General features: G+C 39.6%; 2 long non-coding RNA genes across 2 annotated transcripts; both read right to left on the bottom strand.

The window, feature by feature from the left end:
- Positions 1-7,648: 7,648 nt before the first annotated feature.
- LOC148129545 (uncharacterized) lies at positions 7,649-8,618 on the bottom strand. Its single transcript, XR_015745301.1, has 2 exons — positions 8,579-8,618; positions 7,649-8,036 (listed from the first exon to the last, which is right to left on the bottom strand). It is a non-coding gene; the product is annotated as an uncharacterized LOC148129545 (long non-coding RNA).
- A 4,354-nt stretch (positions 8,619-12,972) lies between these two features.
- Positions 12,973-14,277, bottom strand: LOC148129546 (uncharacterized). Its single transcript, XR_015745306.1, has 2 exons — positions 14,055-14,277; positions 12,973-13,682 (listed from the first exon to the last, which is right to left on the bottom strand). It is a non-coding gene; the product is annotated as an uncharacterized LOC148129546 (long non-coding RNA).
- Between the last annotated feature and the right edge of the window lie 6,095 nt (positions 14,278-20,372).

Raw genomic sequence — 20,372 nt, forward strand, 5'->3', positions numbered from 1 at the left:
TGATTGAGCAAGGCTAGGTTCATCCTCATCTTGTTTGGTTCCACCTTCGTCTGAGGAAAGCCCATGTTGAGTGCCAATTTTTAGGAAAGAAATCTCAATGCCAGGAAACCAAAGTTTGATGCAATAAGAAGTTTATTTAGATGAAGAAACAATGTGAATTCAATTTTTTTTTTGAGAACTTAGGTAATGCTGGTCTGAAAACCCCCACACCAACACAAAATTATGTACATAATGTCTGAGTCAGAACATAAAATTTCCCAGCACCATATACCATGATAAGGAGAATCCATTCCATTAGAAGTCATCACCTTCTTAAAGTGTACAAATACTTCTAGAAAGGAGAAGATTGGGTGTGAAGATCTGGTCTCCCATTAATGTAAACTGACCACCCATTTTCTTCTGAAACCCCTCAAATCAGAGTTGTAGAAAAAGACCGTTGTTTCAGGACATTAATGGAAGACAAAAACAATCTCAGGAAGCAGTTTGAAGGACATGGCACATGGAGTTCCATCTCTGGTTGGTTCCATGAGGAAGAGAGAAGATCTGGACCTCAATGAGTGACGAAAGCATGGAAACAAAGATTGGGCATGCATTTCTAGAAATTACAGTCAAATCTTGGAGGGCTTTGAAGACCATTTTAGGTTATCCTTGAGGATATAAGGGCTTTCTCGAGTTTAAAAGTAGTAGTCACTTTCCAGGGACCTTGGACTTGAGCAGATGAAATCCGATGCTGCATGGGCAGGTAGCAAGCCATACCCTCCGTGGTTGATGATCCCACTGGATGGAATGGCAGCACAAGGGTTGCATTGCTCGACGCAAACTGATTGGTCAGCGCAGTAGAGAGAGGGCCCAGGAATGCTCAAGGTGTAGGCTGGCGGTTGTATGCTCACCATCATGGGTGGACAGCTGGTGTAGCAGTTCCATCCGGAAGCCATCTTTGCTGGACTGAGGGATGAGTAACCTGTTAGGGAGGAGAGGATACACATTAGAGACCATCAGTGAAATATAAATCTCTGGTGGTGGGATGCCATAGCTCTGTAGTAACTTAAGAAATGATGAGCACCACTAAACATGTAAATAAATACATCACAGGGTATCAACCTATTCTTCAAAGGATCTGAAGACAGAAGAAGAAACAATGGATGGAAACCAATCAAGGAGAGAAGCAACCTAGAATTGAGGAGAAATGTTCTGACAGTGAGGACAATGAACCAGTGGAAAGGCTCGCCTCTAAAAGTTGTTAGATGTTGGAACAGTGCTATCTTGTCACCCCTAGTCCTTCTCTTACTTAAACTAGACATACCCAGTTCTTACCACCATTTTTCATGTGTTTTAGCCTCCAGCTGACATTGGTAGAAACCAAAACCACATCCCCTCCTCTTTCTAAAGCACTTGGGCAGTTGCCTGTTTTAGAGACACAACTACAAAGGGATATTCTGGCTTCTTCATAAATGCAAAACCTTAAACGATTTAATATAGAAAAAAAATGGTTAGGAGAAGAGGAAGATATTTGCAAGAGTTTTCCAAGCTTGAAACATCTTAATGTAACTTACCGGCACTGGAAAGTTCTTAACTTGAGCTTGTCAAGATAATTTGCCTTTTTTCTCTGCGAACTCTGGGTTTTATACCAAGCCATCCCTGAGAGTTTTGATAAACTGTTAATAGGATGTTTCTTTTAGGTCCCTCCTTTGTTTTGTGAAGGAATGATTTCACTGTGGGTTTAAGTGCACCTCATCTCCTCCTTTGTGATTCTATGGTGTCTCCTTCCACAGGTGAGAACAGCCTTAAAATTTCTACAAGGCTCCAAAATTCCACAATATTCTTCCTGTTGTTATTGAGGATGAATCAAAACAGCTTCTAGAACATTGGAAAAAAGGAGGTCATTTTTGGGAGCTTTTGGGGGGGCCTGCATTGTTGACTTGAGCTTGGATGCATGGATGAAAGTCTTCTCCGTTTTTTTCTTCTCTTCCTTTGATTGTGTTGAGTTTCCTTAGTTGATTCCCTCTTCCTGGTTTGAAAAATCCCTTCAGGGGATCAGGTCAAAGATCTCTTCAATCCAGCATCTGGTGTAACACATATGAATCCATGTTCCAACCTTGCTGGATTGTTCTGTCTTCTGGAAATGAATTGTATCTCAGCCGAGATATAATCTTAGGGTTCCAGTGTTAAAAGTCCACTCAGATGGCCCCTGTTCAACACAGGTTCAGACCAAGCTTTGTTTAAATACTTTTTATGAAATAATCTCTACTAAACCAGGTAGTGAGGGCAGATTTGTTTCTCTGTGCTTTGCATAAATGGGAATTCAGCTGTAGGTACATAACTTGGAATTCAGCTGTAGGAGCTTCATCACTGGAGGCTTTTAAGAAAAGACTTTTCTGAAATGGTATAGGGTCTCCTGCTTGGGCAGGAGGTTGGATTAGATGACCTCCAAGGCTCTTTTCAGCTCTATTCTGATTGATTGAAGCCTAGCTTGAAGATACTGGAAGGATGTTGACATTGAAATTGAGATGGTGATTTATAAAACGATAGCTCAGTCTCCTCTTTGATTCCTGTAATACTCCAGGACATATGTCTCTCAAGAATATGACACCATTCTTCCTTGTGTTTTATCAACAGCTGATCTTTGCAGGACATCTCCCTTAAAACACCAACTATCTGGAAGGACTCTATTTGCCAAATGGTCAGAATTCCAGTTTTGACTCATTTCCACGTGGGGAAAAGCTAAATTATAACAGGTTCCAGTTGATTAACCCCACCTACGAGGTGGATGGATAAACTAACACATTGGGATGGAAGTCACTCTTAAAACAACTTGGGTGTTACGTGGAAAGGGATGATGTATAAGTAACTAATTAGAGACCTGGGGGCAAAAATAAAATAAAATACACCACCTTCATGAAAGTTATAAAAGCACAGGTGAATATTTCATGGACTCTTTCTCCCACATCACAGTACACCAGCTCGGTTTTTCTTGAGGGAGGAGTAGGTAAGTTTTGCACAGAAAATTAAATTCTGCAAAGATTCTTCCTGGCACCAGAACTTACTTGTGAGGAACCCTAAGAAAGATAGAAATAGGATATAAGACTGTATCTATATCTTGCTTTTTGCCTTGATAGTCTTGTTTTTAAGATCTTGGTGAATCAGATAACTCTTAATTGATTCATAAAAATGTGTGCCATCACAGTTCAGGGTTAGATCCAAAATTGCGTTTCCAAAAGGCAGCTGAACTTTCTTGGTTGTTTTTCTTCTTTGAAACATTTTGCTTCTCATCCAAGCAGTTTCTTCTGGATGAAAAACAAAATGTTTTCGAAGAAAGTCCCACTGCCTTTTGGAAAAGCATCTTTTGAACAACTGTGACCTGGATGATGGAGAATCTCTGTAGAGGTTTAGGGATAAAGTTTCAACACAGACCACTCAACAGTTAGATTATGATGTGGAATGGGCAATTATGTCAGTGGTAGGATTCAATTTTTTTTTTTACTACCGGTTCTGTGGGCGTGGCTTGGTGGGCATGGCAAGGGAAGGATACTGCAAAATTCCCCTTCCCTCCCCACCCCACTAACCTGTTTGCCAGCTCCGTTCTCCTGTGCAGGGCAACAAAAGAAGACCCAGCTTATCAGTTGGGACTCAGGAGGCAGAGAATAGATGGGAATGGAGCTAGTCAGAGGTGGGATTTGCCAGTTCTCTGAACTACTCAAATTTCCACTACTGGTTCTCCAGAACTGGTCAGAACCCACTGAATACCACCTGTGAATTATGTAGAAGAAAGTTTAATGTTTATCACTTCTGAACAGGTATACAGTAGTTCAAGTTAGTTAATGTTTTAAAACATGGAGATACGTCCTTATCTCTGGTTGTGAAGTTTCTCTTTTCTTGATCTCTCTGGCTACTGTTAGCTTCACCCAAATCCAAGATGGCTTCTGGATGGAACTACTGTTATACCAGCTGCCCTTCCATGATTGTGACTGTCCAGCCAGTACCATTCACCATGAACCTAACCGGCCCAGCTTTTCATTGCCCTCAGCAGTCTTTGTGCATTGAGCAACACAACCCTTGTGTCCCAACACCACACTGCGAGGATTCCCTTTGTAGCAGCACAGCCTCTAACTTCAGTACTTCCAGTGTGGCTTCTCAGAAGTCCATATCAAGGAGGAGCCAGAGAAGTGGTTGCTTTCCCTGTCGACGGTGTTGAGGCCAAGATCTAGGTCTTGGAGAAGATGCAGAAGAAGGATGGAAAGGGAATTCAAGATAATGGACTCATTCATTGTGTAGATGTAATGTTGAGTATTATTAGTAACTCTAACGTTCTAGAGTTACGGTGGCATTTTCTACATATGAGATTGAACAATACTTGAGAAGACACCTTTATGATTTTATGTATGTGTGTTTCATTGAGGACATCAGAAAGATCTTTTTATTGGGAATCTTACCTGATACATATAGTAAAGATTTGAAATACCTGATTGTAAATGTATTAACAGCGGCTAGGATTGTATTTGCTAAAAACTGGAAAAATGAGAAAATACCATTGCAGGAAGAAATTATTAAGAAAATATTGGAATGTGCTGAAATGAGTAGATTGACATTTGAAATTAGAGAACAAGAGGATAAACAATTCTATAAAATCTGGGACCTTTTCTACCAATGGTTAGATAATAAAATACAATAATAGAATATTCAGAATTTTAGAAAATAACGAATATATAAAGATTTTTTTCTTTTCTTTTTTGATATTATATTTATAAAATGCTATTAGGATAGATTTGGTATGACTATATGATTTGTTATAAAATAAATTAAGTAAACTACAGTTATCTCGTAAAGTATGAATGAACAAAATCATGGTCAAATGATTGTTTAATAGTGATACTAGGGTATATAATTTCTGATTGACAATATGAGATATTATGTAATGTAATTGTAATTGAGACCACGAAATGGATGCACAAAAAATTGGTAAACCAACCGATACACTGTTTGTATATTTATGAAAGAAAGATGGATGTTTTTATGTTTTGTCTGTTTTGTTTGTTTTTAAAAATCAATAAAATTGTTTTCAAAAAAAAGAAAGAAAGTGTCTTCTGATTAAACAGTTTCTTGTTTTATGGTAAATTAATTTTGGTTTCATTCCAAAATAACACCTTCATTGCAATAATCCCTTGGTTTTTCTGTTGCTTCTGTGTCCTCCTCCAAAGACAAACACTACAAACCAACATTATAATGAATGTTTAGCGAGGCATTTGATCACAGCCAAATGCCTGTTGAGAAACCCATGTCTTCTACTGGATGCTTGAACCCAGCATTTCATTTTTTAGCTTTTTCAGTATTCTTTTTTGACCAGGACTTCAAAAAGTATCTTGTTACAACTTTGTGAAGGGACAGCCAAGGTGCATCACCCCCAAATGGCATTGCGTAGAGTCACCAATGGAACTGAACATCACAGAAATGCAAATATTGGCTGTTTTCTGAAATCAGATAAAAACAATTGGTGTACAAATTGATTCAGGATTGTTCAGTCCAGAAGTGCCTTGGTTGCTGGTTAATTTAACCTCTTGAAAATGAGGCATCCATCTTATTTGGCCTTAATTCTTTTTTAAAGTTTCTCTCATTTGCTTGGTGTACACTAAGGTGATGTGTCTGTAAGAACTCTTGGTCTCAAATCTTTCATGTCTATAGGATAAGTGATTTATTTTATGCATACACACACACACACACACACACACACACACACACACACACACACACACTCAGAACCATTAATAGGGACCTAAATCAGATTAGCTAAACAAACAAATTGGATTGGATTTAATTTAGATCCCATGGCCAGGAACTGAGAGGATCTGCAAAGATCCAGCTTGATCAATACTTATGGAATAAAATCACCTCATCAGTTCCGTTCACTGCATTCAAGCCTTGGGATCAATCAATCAGATAAACTGAGTGTTCAGATGTTTGTATGGCCTTTCTGATGAAATTGATCTCCTTCTGTGGCCAGAAAATTCCACTAACATATATCCTGGTAGAGGTGGAATGGGATCAGGAGAAACCGTGATTTCATCAATACATCGTGATCAATTTTCCCCAAGTATCTAAGTAGAATAGGATAAGAGAGTTGGAAGGGACCTACAAGGGACCATGTAAGTCATCTAGTCCAACCCCTTGCTCAAGCAGGAGACCCTACACCATTTCTGACAGATGGCAGTCCACTCTCTTCTTGAAAGTCTCCAGGGATGAAGCTCCCCCAACTTCCAAAAGCAAATTCTTTTCCATTGGTTGATTGTTCTCACTGTCAGAAAATTCCTCCTTATTTCCAGGTTGAACCTCTCCTTGTTCAGTTTTCATCCATTATCTAAGATGGTCAGAAAGACTAAGGTGAGAAGTTTGGGTTTCCTTGGTCCATATTTTTGTGGTCAAAAACAGACAATGCTGCATTTCTTTAGATGAAGCTCTCCACATTTTTGAAAAACAGTATGGAATACCAGGATCCTGGGGTTTACAAATTAATTGCTTGCTGATTTCAATTAATTTGCCTGCTGATTTCAACCCCAATAGGAAAAAATACATGGACATGATGCAACGTACACAAAATTGAACCAGTTTTAGTGAACCAGTTTCATTTCTACTTCCTTGGTTGGTTGGTTGATTGATTGATTGGATTTATAGAGCCACCCTTCTCACAACAGTGATCCTGGGCCATTTAACAAAGATTAAACATGCAACCACAGTATGTGACCTCCAATCTTCAATGAACGAACAATAGCTTCATTCAGAAAGAAGCACATCAAAAGCAGCAGAGTTCACCTAACTTTTCAAGAGGAACATCTTTAAGACTTTGTGGAAAGCTAAGAAGGTCAGGCCCATGTAAATTTTGGGGGTGGGTTTGTTCATTTTTGCTATTTTGTAAGGGCACTGAGAAGACCCTTCAGGCCAACCAAGGCCAACTAGAGGACATTATTTGATGGAAGAGACCTGGAGGATTCCCTCTGTGCTAGCTCTGGTGGGCTGAGCAGAAACCATGGAAACCAAGTCTCAAGTCTTTGTTGATTTTTGAAGAAGTAATTATACATAGCTAGAATAGGGAAAGATGGAATCTTAGTTGTCCCCAAAGATTCAATCTCTTTCAGCAAGGCCATATTTCTATTCTTCAGAAAGGTGATTTCATCCCTGACCAAGAGCCAAAGATCATAACAATATAATCACAACAAAAGTTGGTTTGGTTGCAATAGATGGTTTATTTTAAAAGAAGAGGCAAAGCAATGGAATGTTTCAACTGCACCCAACATGGAACAATCAAAATTGCCCTTTGGAGGATGCCCATTGGTGAAGGAAGAAGGACATCTGGGAAGACTAAGAGTGATAAGTATGCAGCTTCAACAAGAAACAGGTGAGATTCTGTAGCTTCAGAGGAGCACAGGTTACGTTCTTCAACACAAATAGAGATTCCATTGTGAACTAGAGATTGTGAAATAGAGATTCATCAACACAAATAGAGATTCCATTGTGAACATACTCTGCTACTTAGAATATATCCCCATATCATGGGTGGCATACTCTTGTTCCAGAGACAAGTTACACAAGGGTCTCCTGGAAGCAGGGCAGTTGGAAAATACTAGTCTATCAAGCAAAACTTCCTAGGCATTTCAGGGTATTTCTAGAGTCCATGTCTACCAATGGAATCCCTCAGAAAATCTTGACTTCTCCTGTTTCTTCATCTCTGTTGCGTGAAGGTTGAGTTGTTGATCTTAGAATCTCTGGCTAATGGAACTCCATTCACTCTGACTCCTGGGCAGAGACTTCTGAGGAGCGCTGGGAGAAGAAACAACGGAGCTGGTGTAGCTTCTACGGGGGATGGGAGGACACAGTGGTGGAACACAAGGGTTGCATTGGTCAATGCAAAGAGGTTGATCGGGGCAGTAGAGAGATGGGCCTGGGATGCTCAGGGTGAAAGGTGGTGGCTGAATCGTCACGGTCACTGGAGGGCAGCTGGAATAGCATGGGATCTTTCCACAAGACATAGTAGATGAGCTGGTGTGGATCTAAAGGAACATAGGGAAGGAAAATAGATGTTGAATGGAAGAGTTAACCAACTCAAAATCTCTTAGTCTTCAAATTCTAATTCCCAATGCCCTTTGAATCTTTGACACAAGAAGGCATGCTCATAGGGCTGGAAAGGGCTTGGAGGTCTTTTAGTTCATCCCACCTGCTCAAGGCAGGAGTATCTGGATTCATACAATATGTTCAGTCTCCATGATAATGGACGGAGAACCATATTTGAAAGGCTAACTTTAACTCAACCCAACAGCTCTTTTCTTTATTTAAATCTGTAGGGTTCTCCTAATTCACCACCAGCAGGTTAAGATGTTCCTCACTGGTCTACTAAAGGTTGTAGCTGAGCCTTCTCCTTCAACCCAAGCTGCTCAAATATTTACAGAGTTTCAGTAGACGCTTAAAGAGGAACCGAAGCTAAGAAATTAGAAATGTGGACCAAACAAGGGAGAAAGAGAAGCTTTCTCATATTTTCTTACAACTCACAAATATATAAAGAGAGAGGTGGTAGAAGTAGCTCAGCTCAACTTACCTGATTCTGCCACAAGAAGGAAGATCTCAAGCTGGAGGAACTCAACCAAGTGATAGAGCTCTGAGATTTTCCTGGGTATTTATACAATTTATCCCTCAGAAATAGGATGATTAATTCAATTTTTTAAAAAAGTTCTAATTAACTGAGTAAGCTTTGTGGAACACCCTGGTTGGTTCTGCAAGTGATACATCCCATCTGTTTTTCTTTGGATTTTAGGTGAGGTTCTCTTTTTTCCTGGCAGCTGCTAAAGATTTCTGGGTCACGTCGGGCTGATCCCCAATTTTCTGGCTCCACTTGATCACCGGTTTCTTGCTGATTACATAGGAAAAGAACACGAGTTGTGAGGAAGGGTGTGCATTTTGCTCACAAAACGCTCTTTTCATCAAGCTTGCAAATGAACAATGCATATAACTATACCCTTGGCTGATCTCCACAAACTAAGGAGGGTTGGTTACAAAGAGTTTAATACATTGGAATTTAATACAATAGAATTTAATACAATGCAAGTTTATTCAATAGTGTGAAATATAATACAACATAATACAATCGGATTTAATACAACATAATTTAATGCAATAGAAATTAATATGCTACAGGTTAATACAACACAATTTAATACAATACAATACAACTTAACCCAATATATTTTGATGCAATATAATTCAATGGAATGGAATTTAATATAGTGCAACTTTATTCAATGCAATGTGATACAATTCAGTTTAATACAATTCAATTTAACACAGTAAAATTTAATATCTTATGGGTTAATTGAATACAATTTAATGCAATAGAATTTAATACAATATACTTTAATGCAATACAGCTTAATACAACACAATTTAATACAATATAACTTAATCAATAGAATTTAATACAATTAAAAATGTTACTGAATGATAAGACATTAAGATAGTACGGTGGGTTTATTTTGTCTCCCAAGTAATTATTATTAATTAAATCATTAATTAATGATTTATTATTAGTAATTATTATAATATAATATAATATTATATATATATATAATATATATTATAATATATATAATATATATATATATATATAATTATAATATATATATATATATATAATATAATTATAATTATTATATATAATATATATAATTATAATTATTATATATAATATATATAATATATTATAATAGTAATTATTATTATTAAATCATTTAATAATAATTTATTTTGCCAATTCTACCCAGGTTTAAGAGAAATCAGTGACCTTTGAAAGGAGGGTTTAGATAAAGATTATTTCCATCAATCAACTTTTATCATCATGATCACTGATCAGTAAGCAATTTATTTTTTTGTAATAGATGTATAATTTTATTAAGGACTTTTCAATGGTATCAAAGCAAGACAAATCCTGAACCCAAAAGAAAAAAAAATAGGGAAAAATGATAAGAAAAGGGAATAAGGCAAAATAAATAGATTTATTATGTGGAATAAATGAATAAATGAAAATACATAGAATTCTTAGTCACCCAGAGCCATTGATTGACATGGGTGGCTCTGGAAATTGAAAGAATGAATACATAAATATATGTTTTTTTTCCTTTCAAATGAATGGTTTTCCTATCCCACTGAAACATTAATATGATGATGAAGAAATGTCAGCTAATTGGTCAGCCAATCCGGAGCTAATCCTGGGGTTTTGACTCAGCTCTAGAAAAAAAAATGACTTGGGATGCACTTGCCCCATAATAGTTGCTAGACAGACTGTCTCCACCTATGGGAAAAAGAAAACAGAACCGGATGAACAAGTGAGGAAGGGTCGTTACAAAGTGTGAGTTCATTCTTGAAACAACTTGGGTGACACACAAATTACAACCATGCTGACAGGAGGACCATTGAAGGAGGACCAATAAACCATTTGGTCATAATACTTGAGAAATTGTCAAGCGCCAGGGAAATCAGGAGATTCGGGTAGCTCAAATGAGTGTAAAGCTTAGATCTCTTATGGGCATGCAGGGACTCGTGACTTATGACACGTTTACCTGTCCCTCCCTTGGGCTCAACCTGGTCATCTCCTCCATCAATTGTGTAAACATCCAGAGGAGGAACTGGAATGAACGCTTCTGATTTTGGGGGGGGGGGGGTACCAATTCACTCCCCTTTGGTTTTATTCATTGCCGGAACAAGGAAGTTGGTGTCAAGTGGCGAAGACCAGGCCCACAGGTGAAGGTTTAATTAAACCAATTAAATTAAATCACACTGATTTATTATTAAAAGCCTAAGCACAGAATCTTCTCAGCTAATGATTGGCATATGCTTAGAGTTTGATGAGGGTCAATAGCACTCAAGGGGGGATTTTGACTTTGTTCTTTGTGGCTACGTAAGTATTATAGGCTGAGTCCCCTTTTCACTCCACCCCAAATTCTGCCATCCCTTCTCCCACTGTTGGGGAGAATTCCGTGTTGACTTGGCCTGTGCATCTATGTGAATTTCCCCCCTGTGGATACAGGTAATCCTCAAATTACAATCATTTGTTTAGCAAGTTACAATAGCACTTAAAAATGACTTATCGCTGGTTCTCACACAAATTACATTGTTTAGCACATGGCACATATTTGTCGCAGCATCCTGTGGTCACCATTTGTGACTTTCCCAGCTATTTTTTGACAAGTAAGGTCAATGAGGGAGTTGGATTAATTTAATGATCGTGTGTTTCACTTAACAACTACAATAATACACTTAACAATAGGGCAAGAAAGGTTGTAAAATCAGGATTCACTTAGTAACCATCTTGCTTTGCAATGAAAATTGTGTCCCAATTGTGGGTTGTAAGAATAGCTGTAATCACCTCCATTTTTCTTGCTGATTCTTGTTTGGGATTATGTCTGACTGTGACACCTGTCAAAGAATTCAGCTTTTTCAACACTAAGATGTTGAAGGCAGAAGAGCAATGATTTGGGATGATCTCAATAAAACCTGAACTTTTCTAGCTGCTGACATTGGTTGATGAAAACCTTGGAAGAGTCAAAAAACATAACAAGGTCCATTTTTAGTCTAGGTGTTGACTTTCAATGGGGAAAATATATTGTTCAAAGTCCGTCCTGTGCTTTGTCAAAGGAGTGTCAAGCATCCAGAAAGTAGATGCATAAAGACAGGATTTGCGCCCATCCATACGAGTGCTGTCATGAACATGATTTATTAAAAAGGCTAACAAGGAAACAGAAAGACCAGAATGCACCCTGTCTGGCAGCCAGCACCTGGAGAAGCAGGGATTAACCCCAGACAAACAGTCAAGCAGAAAACAACAGCCCAATCGAGGAAATATCAAGGAGAAAAACACACACCATGATGAACACCGGCAGGGCAGGGCAAATGTATACAAACACAGGACAAAACTCACACTCACTGTTTATTTATTTGTTTATTTAGTTATTGATTGATTGATTGGTGTTACCTAGTTGAGTAATGAAATATCCATAAGCAAACAACCAAGCTCAGAGAGCATCAAAGATTCCCAGCTCCATCCTGAGCTACAAATATTATCTATTGGAATCTTACCTCCCTCTTTCCCTTCCTCTGTCCATCCTTCCTTCCATCCCTCCCTTCCTACCTCCATCCTTCCATCCCTCCTTTCCTCCCTGTATCCCCGCATCTCTCCCTCACTCTAACCACCTTGGACTGCAAGCAACCAACCAAGCTCAGCGGTCTCTCTCTCTAAGTCAAGATTCTAAGTCAAGCATCGCTGTCATTCACCTCTGAAATGGGAACTTCGCTTGTCCATCAAAAGTTCAGACCATTTCTTAGTTCCAGTTCCAGCTTTATTAAGAGCTCTATCTGCTTTCGATCTTTGCTCCTTGTGAACCTTCAGTCTGTGGAAAAGTGTACCTTCAAATTTTCAAAATTAATTCTTTAGGACAGGGGTCGGCAACCTTAAACACTCAAAGAGCCACAAAGGTCCTACCCATTCAATTCTGGAGCTGACCGGAAGTCCGGTTCCCCCACCATAGTCTGTTCCTAGCATGGTGTCCTTTTTCCTCTGCTGACCAGAAGTCCGATTCTCCCACCATAGTCTCTCCTCCTAGCACGGTGTCCTTTTTCCTTTTATTGACCGGCAAAAAGGGAGCCACAGCAGAGAGATTGAAAGAGCCACATGTGGCTCCAAAGCCACAGGTTGCCGACCCCTGCTTTAGGGCTACCATAGCTGTCATTTCATCAAAGTTGATTCCCCCTCCCCCAAGGTCAAAGAAGACTGGGCTTGCTGCTCTACATCCTTTAATCTCTGCATAGGGATATTACTGCCTCCCTGACCCTTGACCCCCATTGACTTTTAAGGAAGGAGGGAAAGCAATTTTATCAATCTTCCAAGATATATAATTTCTTTGTTAATGGAGAACAACATGAACACAACAGGAAGCCAAGAAGTTCAATGCAGAAAAGAGTTTTATTTAGAGAGAAACATACAATATGGAGCTGGGGATTTTACAGGAGTTGGATTAGCGTGGCAAGATCAAACATGGCTGAGAAGGGAAGATTCCCACAGTCTTAAGCAAATTGAAGATGGGATTCAAACAGAAAGGATGAAGTGTCTTCTTATACCAGATGACTGAATGATGAGGCTTCTGGTCTGGTCTTCTATGTATAGTTCTCTTCCTTAAGTTCTTTCTAAGAGACCTAACAGAGATTCTGGGAAGTTGTTGTCCATGGAGATAGTTGATTTGAAAAGGGTGAGGGTAGAGTTCAAACATAGCATGAATAGATTTGGGGGTGTGTGTGTTAGAAGATCTGGATGTCTCAAGTCTTCAGTTCTTTGTCATCTTCATCCCATGGAGGATAATTTCAAGGTTTTGGAACACCTTGCAAGTTCTACAGCCCTTCTAGAATTTGGACACCGTTTTCCGAGAAGAAGTGCTGGCCAAAATGAGTGGGCGAGGTCGGTTGTAGCTTGAGCCTCCGCATTGTGGAACACAAGGGTTGTACTGGTCAATGCACAGAGGTTGGTCAGGGCAGAAGAGAGAGGGTCCTGGAACGGTGATGGTGAACGGTGGTGGTTGGATGGTCACAGAGGTAGGAGGGCAGCTGAAAGAGCAGAGGTCCCATCTAGATGCCATCTTGCTTGGATTGAGTTGGTGGACCTACAAAAAAAAATAGAAGATAGTCAGATCCTTATTTTTTCCTGTTTTATTCACACAATTGTTGAATGAGGAATCCAAAGCATATAGAAGGACCTTAGCAATGGAGTTAGATTTTAACACCTTCCATATTTGAAGATGATACATTGATGAAGACCCAACTTCCAGAACTTGGAGAACTCCTCAAGTAATGAAAAACCTGGATGCAGTATCCACCTTCTCCTTTCCAGAAGGTTGAATACTCACACACACAAAGGGTAAAATAAATTGGATAAGATAGCCATAACCAGCCAACAGATCTTGCAACAGGTAGCTCCCTCTGGTCCATAAGACCAGGTTTTTAAAAGAATCCCCAGCAGAAAAGGTAGAACTTACAAGATTCAGTGGTGAATGCAGCTCAAATTGAGTTCTTCAGTGCTGAACGGATCTGATGTTAGACTTCGGGATCTGCTGGACTTTTTATATGGTTGCAGAATGGGTGATGCCTCCAATTCCAAGGTTTCTAATTAATTGCTCATTGTTGTTTTCCTGTTTGTATCACTCACTTTCAAGGCATGGCACCTCGTTCTGCATTCTTGGTGCTTCATCCACAGGTGGAGACTTTGAGTGAAAATCACAACGGATGATGTCTTTCAAACATTGGTTTTATAACCAGGGTTGCTGATGAAACTTTAGGGATAGCAGAATTGGAGAAGCATTCTGTTGAGGTTCCTCACATCAACAGTGGGGAGATTTTCCTCAAGTTTACCAAATAGTGGACAAATAAGATGAGTTATGCTGCATCAGACCAACAATCAATTTGGGGACGTCTCCCAGTGGGTAAAGTGACAATGTCTGGAAAGATTTCATACAGGGAAATTCAATATTTTCTTCTTACTTGGGTTCCACTCAGTATTAAATACACCAACATGACAATGTGAGTCTTCTCCATTCAGAACATATTTATTCTTGTCAATGTTTCTACCCCCATAGTACCTTTTGATTCCATAAAACAGTTTTCTCCCTACCTACATTCTGATTTTATTCCACAGTGACAATCCTGGCCAAGAAATAATTTAGACCAGAATGGGAATAAAATTAGCAAATTAATCATTTGGGGTTGACCCAAAGCCCAGAAGATCACAACGTTGACCCCAGCATTTCCAGACATAGTTAGAAAAAAAGTTAGACAGGTTGATGGTCAGTGCTGATGGTCAGTAGAAAGAACAGGAATTTGATTTTGGAAGATAGATTTCTGGGACCTAACTAGGAGGAAGAGGAAGAAGACATGGAGAAGAAGGAGGTACAAAGCCAGATAGGTATAATCTTGAAGAAAAATCCATGTTTTCCAAGAATGTAATTTTATTGGTTATTTTATTCACCCCCCCCACCCAAAAAAAAACTTTAAATACAAAAGCAATATGGTACTATGGAATTAGGGTGAGAATACCTTGATGTGTCTGGGTGGATTATCCAGGCTACTGAAATAACCATGAATCAACCAAATATTCATGAAGAGGTTCACAATGTACAGCCAGATAATTAGTCCAGTCAAGACCAGAAAGCATGTCTGAAACTGCCCACAGAATCCCAGCCAAGTCATTATAAATGAAAATCCCTGTATAGGGATAATTATTTGTGGGGCCCTCCATCTTCTTGAACTAATAATGTGAATTCTCGATCCATGTGTTTCCCATATATGCCCTGTGTGTCTAAACTGGACTCTATCACCACCATGGCTGATTTACCGGACAGGAAACAGAGCCTTGAGGGATAACATTGTTTCTTCTAGTCAATAAACATCTCCTTTCAGAAAATGTGTCAGGATAATTACAGTAATTCTACAACATGTGTAAATGTGTTGCCACCTGTTAAAGGTAGGATGACACAGCCAGGTGTTAATCACTATGGCTTGAAGGCAAGAGGCGGGGTAAGGAAGAGGGCTGAAGAGAAGCCAAGATAAGATGTTGCCGTTTGTATTTCCTTGTCCCCTAATCTCTGTTACTCCAAGCCCCATCACAAGTGGGTCTCAAGGTGGTCTCAATTCCATCCCTTTCTTTTCCCAACAGAAGAGGCAGACCAGATTGGAATCACTTGCAGAATTGGAGGCCCTCAAGGGAGAACTTCAGGTTTTCAGCCAAAGTGCTCAAACTCAGCTACAAGCCAACCCCCAACAACCAGTCCCGAATCTTCACAAATCTCTCAATCCATGGGATCTACTGAAACCAATGCCCACCTAGCACAAACTGTTCAGAAACCGAGAAGAATTTGAATCAGTCTGGAGCACCCTTTCTTCATTCTGTATTGTTTCTCCTTTTAATTGGTGGTCTCTTCTGGACTCATGGAGAACTAAAGCTTCCCTTTATTTTAAAAGGAAAGGTTTTTTTTAACTGTTGGACTTCTTCTTGGCTTGCAGTCAGAAGATTGTTCTACGTTGTGATAGTTACTTTTTAAAGTTTATTGTTGTTTTATTTAACTGCTGCGCTGAGTCATGTATCAAACGGGTGACTATATAAATTGACTAAATAAATAAGAAAACATGTAAACTGTTTTGACTTGCCATGATGCAAAAAGGATGTTGAGACTCTGGAAAGAGTACAGAGAAGAGCAACCAAGATGATTAGCGGGCTGGAAGCTAAAAAATACAAAGAATGGTTGCAGGAATTTGGTATCTCTTGTGAAAAGAAGGACTGGGGTGACATGATAGCACAGTTCCAATATTTGAGGGGCTGCCACAAAGAAGAGGGGGGTCAACTATTCTCCAAAGCACCAGAAGGCAGGACGAGAAGCAAAAGATGGAAATTCACCAAGGAGAGAAGCAACTTAGAACTAAGGAGAAATTTCCTGATAGAACAGTTAATCAGTGGAACGACTTGCCACCAGAATCACTGGAGGTTTTTAAGAAGAGATTGGACAACCATATGTCAGAAATGGTATAAGGACTCTTGCCTCAGCAGAGGGTTGGATTAGAAGACCTTCAGGGTCCCTCCCAATTATGTTATTTTGTTCTGTGTCTCTTGTGTTTCTGTATGTGGACATTTGTATATATAAAACAAAACAAGGATGGGCACATATTACGGAAAGCTATGTTTTCCTTCAGTGTGGTTTAATGAAGAAACTATGAACTGGGATCACCCAATGCCTTAAAATTGATGGATATACAAAAATGGTACAAGACCTTGAAGTCTTACCAGTTTTGTCCCAGGTATAAATATGAGGGATATTTTTCTGTCTCTAATTGTCCATTTCCAAAACCCATTTGTGTTTTCCTTTTGCTAACAGAAAGACCCCATGGAGTTAAAGTCAGCAGTGGAGAACCATGGAACTAGCAAAGATCTTGGAGGTCTTGATGTCCTGTTCAGGGCCAAGATTCCTCAGGTCATCCCAGACCAATGGTTCTCCAACCTTTGCTTGAAAGCCTCCTGTGATGTCCCTCACTACCCTTCTTGTATTGTGGCAACTAGATCTGGACATAATCCAGTCTGACCAGTCAGCGTAGAAGAAGAACATGATTCACATATCTCAACTACTTGGTTAGTGAAAGTTTAGTGATTATTTATTTATTGAAATTAGTTGTCACCAACAGAGTGCTTTTTCTAAAATAAGGCTTTGGATTTGTCTCCTTCTCTCCCTCTCCCTTCATACCTGCCTCCCTCCCTCCCTCCGTCTTCCTTCCCTCCCTGCTTTTCTTTCCCCTTCTCTCTCTCCCTTCCTCCCTCTCCCTCTTTTCTCTGTGCCCCGTCATCCATTTCCAATTCAATTCAGAGGAAAATTAATACCACAAAACCATCAGAACAAGAAACCATGATTTGTTTTCAATGCAATCTAAGTGTTTTATTTGGAATGAGAAGCAAAGCATATATTTATCTTTCTGCAGTTTGATTTCAGCAAGTACAGAAGGGATCCAAGGTCACAAAGAGTTAATCCACCAACCAAGAAACAAAGCAAAAGCTTGCAAAAAAAAAGATGAAGACATTGATTCAAGAGACGAAGCCGGTGAAAACCGACATCCGGAAGGATAATTGACCTGTAGAGCTGGCTCCTCATTCTACCCCGTCTTGTGCCATCTTAGTATTTGGTGCAAGGATCACAAATGGTCTGGACTCTGGGAAGGCATTTCCGAGAAGGAAGGTTGTAGGAACTGTAACCGGAGTTGTATCTGCTGCGGCTGAATGAAGGACCACACACCACTGGAGCACATGATACAGGACCACATGATACATGACCACGTGATACAGGACCACATGATACGGGACCACATGATACATGACCACGTGATACAGGACCACATGATACGGGACCATATGATACAGGACCACATGATACATGACCACGTGATACAGGACCACATGATACGGGACCACATGATACAGGACCACATGATACAGGAGCACAGGATGTGGGACCACAGGCCTTAGGGGCACACACAGAAGGACCATACATGCTGGGCGAGCAGATCATAGGAGAACAGACGGTGGGTGAGCAGGGTCTGCAGGGATCAATGCAGGCATACTGGTCAGGGCAGCAGAGCGAAGTGCTGGGGATGTTCATGCTGAATGCAGGTGGCTGCAGAGTGACGGTCACAGGGGTGCAGTTGGGGTAGCAGTTGTTCCATCCGTAAGACATGGTGGATGAGAAGAGGCGTGGATCTACGGGAAGACAAGAGTGGCGAGAGCTGAGAGATAACATCACCCACACATACATATATACATGAATGGAATTTGATTACTTTGATTACTTGAATAGGGATAGCACCCAATATATTTGCATGGAATTCCTAGGAAGGAAGCAATGGGAGGAGACCAACGGAGGACTTAATGAATTTCTGGAAATTAACCAGAGCTGTTTTAATGCTCTTGTGTCCTCCTTCTCTCCATCACATGTCACTTTTCTTCCTGAACCTAAATCATATCTAGGTTTCATTCCATCAACATGGATCTTGAAGGACATCTCCGTAGCTTCCGAAACAGGGATCAAACCAGAAAGTTTTTGACCTTAGGAAATAATTCTCCACCAGGGTTGCCTTGACACTAAATATTGGGGAAGAAGACATCATGCAAAATGGGTGATGTTTCTTCAAGTCAAGTAGGCCTTGAATGTATCAGGAGGAACCTGGCCATCTTGGATAGAAAAGGACCACAATGAAGCAATGGTCCATTCCTCCATTTCAAGCAAATTGGTTTCAAATAGTTATCCTTGTCATTTTTTTAGATCTCTGGGTCTGGCATTCAAGAACCAGGTTGGCCTTGATGCTGAAAACCGATTAACCAAGGATCGACCTCAAGAACAAGAATCAGGGAAAATTTGGCTGAAAGACTTCAGCCAAATTAAAAAATCTTTCTGTAAATCTTACCGGCTCTTGTAGAGAAGTGGATTCTGTTGGAGTGTCTGGATGCTGGATGCTATTTCTCCCAAATCCCAAGGATTTTATACAATTCTTTCAGTGATTCTAAGAGCTGTTGTGCTTTTAATGAATTGCAACAGTTTTCCCGGTGTCACACCTATGTTTTCTCAAGGAATGATTTTTGCTCCTTGCAACTGTCTATCCTCATGCCTACTTTCTTCCACAGTTGGCTGAAATGTTCCCAAAATAATTTTGGGGGGTTAAAAAAAAAGGACAAAGGACTGACTCAAAAATGGTTAAAACAATTTTGCTATCCGGTTGTGGATGGATTTTCAGCTTTTGAGTATAATTTGCTGATGTTTACTTGGAATAACAACTCATGTGGGGTGCAGTTTAATTGTGATGTTCGACGGAAAGGAGTTACAAAATTCATGTGTTCAGAGACAATCTTCAGACTTCCTAAATTTTTTATCTTGGAGCTATAAAAAGTGGGTCAGCCCTAATTTTAAACCCTTTAATACCTGATTAAGTAAAATTCCTGCCCCGTTCAAATTGAAACTCTTTTCTTTCCAAGTTACCTTGCTTATAATTCCATATTTTTATTGTAAAATGATCATTAGAAAAATAATTTAAAGTTAGAAAGTTCATTTTCTAATCTTCCTCCAAGGTAATCTTCAGACTTCCTTTCATCTTGGAGCCATAAAAAATGGGTCAGCACTGAAATAATTCTGAAAATGGGGTGAAAAACTCTCTGAGTATGAAATTAATTCTGCTGTGTTCACAAAATGTGTGAAGTGTGCTTACTCCCGTTGTACGAACTTCCCAGCCACTGTTCTTAAGTGAATTCCTGCCGTCATTCAATTAGTGACACGGTTGTTAAGTGAATCTGGCCTCTCCATTAAGTTTGCTGGTTGGAAGGTCAGAAAAGGGAATCACGTGATCCGTGGTGACCATCATAACTATGATCCCATTGCCAAGCATCTGAATTTGGATCATGTGACCTGAGGCCGGTCATAAGTTTGAAAAATGGCCATAAATCACGTTTTTCAATGTTGTTGTAACTCTCCCTAAATGAACTGTTGTAAGTTGAAGATTTCCTGTGTTTTGTGAACACAGCAGAATTCACTTCACACTTAGAGTTTTTTCCCATTTTTTCAGAACTATTTCAGCTCCATCTTGGAAATACCAGCCTTTTTTCCCTGATGGATATTGCCAAAACTTCAAGAATATACATTTAAAAAAAGAAAGAAATTGGCCGCACAATTGGCCTTCCAAACCAATGTGACTTAAATAGAGAGGTCCTTATTTAAGTTGTAACAAATAACTATTCCCAGTAAATTAGGAATCAAGCTGATTCAAGGAATGAATTG

Source organism: Notechis scutatus, chromosome 14, assembly GCF_049901735.1.
Source record: "Notechis scutatus isolate UNSWTSFEM ecotype Mainland chromosome 14, rNotScu1.2, whole genome shotgun sequence".
Taxonomy (NCBI): domain Eukaryota; kingdom Metazoa; phylum Chordata; class Lepidosauria; order Squamata; family Elapidae; genus Notechis; species Notechis scutatus.